This window comes from Ceratotherium simum, chromosome 4 (assembly GCF_057802395.1).
Source record: "Ceratotherium simum simum isolate JZ-2026a chromosome 4, ASM5780239v1, whole genome shotgun sequence".
NCBI lineage: Eukaryota > Metazoa > Chordata > Mammalia > Perissodactyla > Rhinocerotidae > Ceratotherium > Ceratotherium simum.
The window spans coordinates 52473163-52479162 of NC_141903.1; the positions used below are offsets into that span (position 1 = coordinate 52473163).

A 6000-nucleotide genomic window follows, 5' to 3' on the forward strand; every position below is an offset into this window, starting at 1 on the left:
ACTTTCCACTTTTGGAATAATAAGGAAAAGCAGCTATACTGCAATAACCCACTTAACCAGAACTTAAGAGTCCTGGCTTCGGTTCTTCATGTTTAATGGAGAATTTGGCCCAAATAATCTCTAAGTTCTAAAACATCTATTTCTATGCCTTCTAGGGTCACAATAACACTGGGTCTTGCTTAATAATTTGGGCTATCAGAAATCCTCACCTTTAAGACTTCCTATAGCTCCAACTTTTCCAGGACACATCAAAACTGCCTGGGATTAGGAGGCAGACGGGCTAGTAAGGATTAAACTGATCATCGTGTCCAAATAAGTGATATCGCAGTGTCCCATCCCCTCTACAAGTCATCAAGGTGTAGTCTGTTTACTTTTGTAAAGTTTATTCTTCCTGAAAATTTAGAAATTCTGTAGTCCATTTAAGGGAATCACCTGAAAGAACAAAGCTGTACAAGGAAATGTAAATTTTAAGTCTTCCTTTCAAAACATTGATTGGAAAAACTTCATTGGAAAGATCTTGTTATTTGTAGGGTTATGTCTGGAAGGACCTATAATTCAGACGCCACTATCACGAGAGAAACAGTAATCCTTATTTCAAGATAGCTGTGATACTTCTAAATTGGTATTTGCTTCTAGAAGGACAAACATTTTATAAATTCAAAGCCCTTAAATATATCACCTTGTAGCAAACCACTGTGAATTTGAAAACAAACCACCACCAAAAGAAATGCTGTTTAAGTCAGGCCATTGTCCTGGTTTTGAAATATCAAGCTAAGATCAAAGGGTTTTATTCAGGTTTTTTATGTTAATAAAAATTGTGTCTTTTCAGTATAAGTTTTTCCAGAAAGAGATTATCATATACAAGATTAGATATAATTATAAGACTTTTTAAAAGAAGTGTCAAAGACTAAAAATAAATGCAAAAGATATTTTGAACAGACAATGATAAAATTTTCCATGCAATCTCACCACAAATATTGGCATCATTTGCAGATATCAGGTAAGAATGGCCTGAGGATACTATTATAACTAAATGCTAATTTACACTAAATGTGTTTGATAATGTCCATGTACCTTCTTTAATTCTGCTTTCTATTTTCTCAAACTCTTAAAAAAATTGAAGCTGTGCATGTACATTTAGTTTAATTCTGGTCTCCTTTTGAAATAGACATGCTTAATACAATCTACAATCTTCCTTCTAGTGTTTATAGTACGTGTTAATGGCTCCTTGTACCTCATAAAATAAAACAAGTGTCTCCTTTACACTTTCCATTTTATTTCCTCAACAATAATAACAGCATTTTTAGTTTTCCTGTCTGAAGTTTACCAGAACATTGGCATATTCAAATAAAGATGTTTTAAGATATTTCCTGCAAGGTATCCTAAGGACATCATTTCCTGACAATTAAAATCCAACCAGGAGCTCATTAATGCTATTACAAAAGAGTGATCCTTTTGGTAGATGAAAAGCAAGTAATCACCATTCTATTGAAAAGTTGAGATAAATAACTGATAGCCATGACTAGAACACTTGACGGGAATTTTCTAAGCTTTTGATGTATTCATTATGCAAAGCAAAGGAGTCTTTTGTCTTTCATACATCCTAAGATTAAAAGCAGGGAAGAATGAGCAACATTGACTACTTTTCTTATAGTAAATGCATGACTGGGAAAAGTGAAGGTATAACTCTGGCAGCTACTAAATTCAAGAAAGGATTTTCCTGGAGGGTAAGAGGTATGTTTTACCGTCATCAGAAATCCTGAAAAAATAGATGGGTGTCATTTGATAAATTAAAAATCAAGACTAATATTATTAAAGTGAAAAATGCTAAATATTTTCATGGATGCTGAGTCTGTGCAGAGAAACTTATATTTTCTTCCATTCTTAGAAGCTAAAAACTTGATCATTAACCAACTGGGAAGAAGACTTCAGTCTCCCTGGGCCATTGGTTTATAGCCCGCCACATGAATCAGCCTGGTGACGCTTCCCCAGCTGCCAAGTCTGATACGCAACAGAATTGCCCCTTATCCTTCAGAGCCCCTGACTTCTTTTTCATACCTTGTTTCTCTTAAGAGTTTAATGAAAGAAACTTTCTTTATAAATAGTTGACGTTATTTTAACTTTCCTTCTTCCCCTTATCAAAAGTGGTGCCTTAACTTCTAAGTACTACAAATGATTTTCATTTAAGAAGGAAAAATGGGCGTTTCCTAAAGCCATTTCACAAATATCCTAAGAGAATCATTTGCAGCCTGTAAGAAGCCTTACTTGAACTAAGGAACATAACAGGCAGCAGATTAGACGGCTCTTACTCTAAAGGTACCCCAGCTGAGCGCGCACACTTAACCGCTTGCCCCGCCAGGTCGGCCTGTGAAACTTACTTTTAACGTGGCCAATGTTCTACCCTCACCTGGATTTTTACAAAACTGAAGTGTATTGGGAAGTTCACAGGTTTTGGAGCAGATCAGAATTGTCGTCAAGTTACAACTCTGTCACTTATTAGTTGGGAGATCCAGGGCAAGTAATCTTAACCTCTCCAAGCCTCAGTCTCTTGGTAACAAGGGGAATAAATATTTACCTTAAATTAGGTGATCAAGATGGCCTTAGTGTTCCCTTCAGCTTGACTAAAGTTTAGACAGATTTCTTCCCGACTATAGGACTCCGGCCTCCCTTTTCTTAAAGCTTTTACTTTAGAAACCTTTCAATTATAAATTCTGTCTCTATCCTTTGAGACGTAAATCTTCTCTCAGCCTCTTGCCAGTTTTACAACCCAGGAATGTCTTTCTCAACCCGGAGCCATCTTTTTGAACGATAATCATCAAGAAAGATGGCACCCCTGCTCCTATCTCCCAATCTCTGAGGGAGGGGAGGAGCCTAACTTCAAAAAGGACCAATCAGCAAAAACAGAGGGCCTAATCTCGTTGACCAACATAACCTCCTCCACTGAAGGTCATTTCCACTAGCTCACCACAGCACTAAAATCTCCCTGTCTTTTGTTTCAGCTGAGTTGAGTTCAGTCTTTCTCCCTCATTGCAGTAATATTGACCCCTATTGCAATAGTCTTAAAGTCATCCCTGCCTATTTAACCTGTCTGGTGCAATTTTTCTTTGACAAGGGTTGTTACAAGGATTAAATAAAATGGCATATGTAAAATACCTAATATGGCATATAATGGTTGCTTGGTAATCTTAGTTTCTCTCCACCTCCCTCTCTTTCAAAGCACACAACTCTTCTCTGGATAGAGATCCCTGAAAATCCCAAATGCCTCTTTTCAAAGATCAGGTATACGATATAGCAATTAAACAACTCAAAAAAAAAAAAAAAACAAAAAACTCTTGTGTTTTTTTATGGAGGAACAGACTCAAGGAATCTAACAGCAAGTTTTATTTCCAGCATCTGAAGAGCCGGCTTGAATGATCTGCACCTTAGCGCCAATAACAATGATGCGGCTTTGACAGCTGCATCTTGGCCAGAGGACACAGAAGGTCTCCAGCCCAAATACAGTATCATCAGCACCAGATTCCAAGCCGAGAAGGCCAATAAATATTATGTTCCCAAAGCCAAACTGCAAGTTTCCTCTTTAGGAACTGATAAAACCATGCAGCGAGACTATCAGAGCGTCATCACATCAGGAGGCATAGAGATGACATGTTCAGCAATATCAAATGTAAAATCTCAAAGTCCATTTTAGTCTAAATGTGCTCCAGAGTTAAACCAAAGAAATCCTCCTGCCAGGTTGCTCTCTGAGTCAGAAAAGAATAAAATGCAAGTCACTCTCAGTTAAATTTTCATAAATGTGAAAATGGTCTCTTCTTTTTATTCTTTAGCGGGATCACTCCTAAGACTGTTTGGAGCCATTTTTATACCCACTTTAATTAGATTACGTTTCTCTGAACTTCGCTGCATGACTGTTAAAGGGGAATGATAAAAGATACAATGTGAATCTGTGAATAAAAGTGCTTCTTCAAAAGTGGCTTTTCTGTTATGCAAGAGGCAATCAATGACATACCAGGATCTTCTCTGCTGCAATACTTGATAATTTTTTTAGATTGGGATGTTTCACAAACTTTTGCTCTCCACATCAACCCATGATAGGCTCTATCTAGTTCAAGTTTATTAACTGGCAATATTTATTTCTAGGAGTAATTACCACAAGATCAGAAAAGTGCACTGTGAATTATTTACATTCTTTGCTATTTTAATATTTAACATATAATTTGAAGACTTTTAATGATTATATGTTCTTATTGTTGGCTTATGTCCTGAATGTCAAAAATTGACTTTTATTTTCTCAGCTAAAGAGCATAAATACAAAGAAATAAAGAAAAATTTGAAGTGTGTTAAAGCTAGTGTGGAAAATATAAGCCAATTATAGAGAATAAACATAATTAATGGAAAATATAATCTAGAGGTTATTTAGAATATCATTTTTCTAAACATTGAAAATTGATTTCTACTTTCTTTGCATAAAAATTAAAAAGATAAAGAAACATAAAGTGTGTCTAAAGTACATGTGGAAAATACCAAGGTACATATGAGCTTATTATAATTAATCAACATGACTTGAGAAAGTAGAATTTGAGGGATGCCATGAAGAATATAAGATTTCTAATAATGCCAGAATATTATATTTGATACTTTAGCTTAAATGCCCTATCAGGAAATCTGAACAACAGCTGACTGATAATGAATTATTGTCCTAAAATTAGAATAACATTCTATATTCATAATTGTTTTAGGATTACTGATACCTGAGCACATTACTGATACTTAAGCAATATTCTTAAAATGCACACTACTCAACTTTTGGTCTTTGACACAGTTTAATATCAAAATTTTACTTTTCACTTTTTAAAATAGACATTGACTCAGCGAATCCTAGAAACTTTCAGTGGTAAAGTAATACATAGAAGACATATATTTCCCACTTTAAATTTACCTTAAATGGATCTCTAGCTCAGGAATTAATTACTTTTATAATGCTGCCTTAACCAAAACAAGATTTTAATACTTTACATAAACTCTTTAAAATATAGATTTCTAAGTACATTCCTGTCTCTTGCTCATATGGGAAAAGAAAGATGTGAATAGACTCCATAAGTACTGATTTCATGCTATTGCAATTAGGATGAAATAATTAATATAAGATGTACTGTTCTCTGTACACTATTATTTAGTGGTTCTTAATCATCCTGATATCCTGGAATCACCTGGGTAATTTTAAAACATACTAATGTTTGGGCCCACCATGAAGAGATTCTGATTTAATTGGTCCAGGATGGGGCTTAAGGTAAAATCTTCCGAGGAGTCTGACAGCATTGAGATCTACACTGGTATATATAGGAAAGCAAAGGAATAGGCTCATGAGATCTAAAATATTCCTCAGCACAGTGGCGCTCTAGTTTCTATACCATACAATGCTAAGAATTTTTAGAACATGTATTCTCAGATTTCTTCATCTCTCCATCTGGAAAATAAAATCAGGTTCTCTTCAGAGCAATTAGCGCCACCCTTTTATAGGAATCTTGCACTCTTTTAGATTTGCAACACATCCCTAGGCCAGGAAAGGAGAGAAAAGAAGAGAACCTTAAACCAATGGAGTCAGTTTCCCACAATCATAGAAATCCTGCCCCCCATCACTGCCCATTTCCAAGATCTAAGATCAGATGGAAATTCTGCCTTCCACAGCACCACATGCTCAGAATCGACAAGTGTCTTTTATTCTTCTCCACCATTTACATAAGTCCAGATGCATCATCAGTATCTAACTCATTATAGAAAAGTTCGGAAGATACCTTAAGGTAGTATATACTGCAAAGTCCAATTCCATTCTTCTGGGCTTTAAAGGGCTAGTGTGCATAATCAGTAGCTATTTACATCAGCCCATAGGGTACAAGAAATCCAGAACTGCTTCCCTCATTTCATGGATTAGGAAATTTATGAGGACCAACATTTATAACTGTAAGCTAAGTAAATGTCACACTTTTTAACTATTAATAAGGA

General features: G+C 35.5%; 1 long non-coding RNA gene across 1 annotated transcript in view; it reads left to right on the forward strand.

The window, feature by feature from the left end:
* Window positions 1–4284, forward strand: part of LOC147917292 (uncharacterized) — a 98702-nt gene extending 94418 nt beyond the window's left edge. The window contains exon 4 of the long non-coding RNA XR_015552082.1: window positions 3391–4284. This is a non-coding gene — a long non-coding RNA (uncharacterized LOC147917292). The remainder of the gene's footprint in view (window positions 1–3390) is intronic.
* The last annotated feature ends 1716 nt before the right edge of the window (window positions 4285–6000 follow it).